Source organism: Hevea brasiliensis, unplaced genomic scaffold (genome assembly GCF_030052815.1).
Source record: "Hevea brasiliensis isolate MT/VB/25A 57/8 unplaced genomic scaffold, ASM3005281v1 Scaf138, whole genome shotgun sequence".
Taxonomy (NCBI): Eukaryota; Viridiplantae; Streptophyta; class Magnoliopsida; order Malpighiales; family Euphorbiaceae; genus Hevea; species Hevea brasiliensis.
Genome location: NW_026614628.1, coordinates 31,612 through 32,382, shown reverse-complemented (window position 1 = coordinate 32,382; position 771 = coordinate 31,612).

Sequence of the window (771 nt, the reverse complement as noted above, 5' to 3'; positions counted from 1 at the left end):
AACTGCCCTCAAACTCAATCACACAAGCCCGTAGCATGTCCTCCAAGATCTGAATTACCCTCTCAGACTGGCCATCGGTCTGTGGGTGGAATGCAGTACTAAAGTTCAATCTAGTTCCTAGGGCTTTCTGTAGACTACCCCAGAATGTAGAAGTGAACCTAGGATCTCTGTTTGATACGATGGATACTGGCACTCATGTAGTCTCACAATCTCATCATGTACAACTTAGCCAATCTTTCTAAACTGTAGTCCATCTGGATTGGCAGAAAATGAGCAGACTTGGTTAGTTTGTCCATAATGACCCAAACTGCATCATGACTCTTCTGTGTCCTCGGAAGTCCCATCACAAAATCCATCATTATTCTTTCCTATTTCCATTCTGGTAGTGGTAGTGGATGTAATAACCAAGCAGGTACTTGATGCTCTGCCTTCACTTTGTGACAAGTTAGGCATTTGAAAACAAACTCTGCCACATCTCTTTTCATACCCATCCGGAAAGTCACATACAGTAGGGATGTCCCTCAGTACTGGACTCCCCACTTGGGTGTCTATCACATGTGCTAAGTATGCTTCACACCCCTTTTTTATCATTCTTCTGGCTAGTGCAGCCGAAATGATGTTTGATGGCAGTAAATGCCTCTCCCCATGTATTACCACATCACCATACAGAGGGAGACCAAAAGTGACTGTCTTCAGTCTACAATCAATCATGGCGTGATGCCTGGCTAACCAATCCATGCCCAAGATAATATCATAATCTCTGAAGGGCAT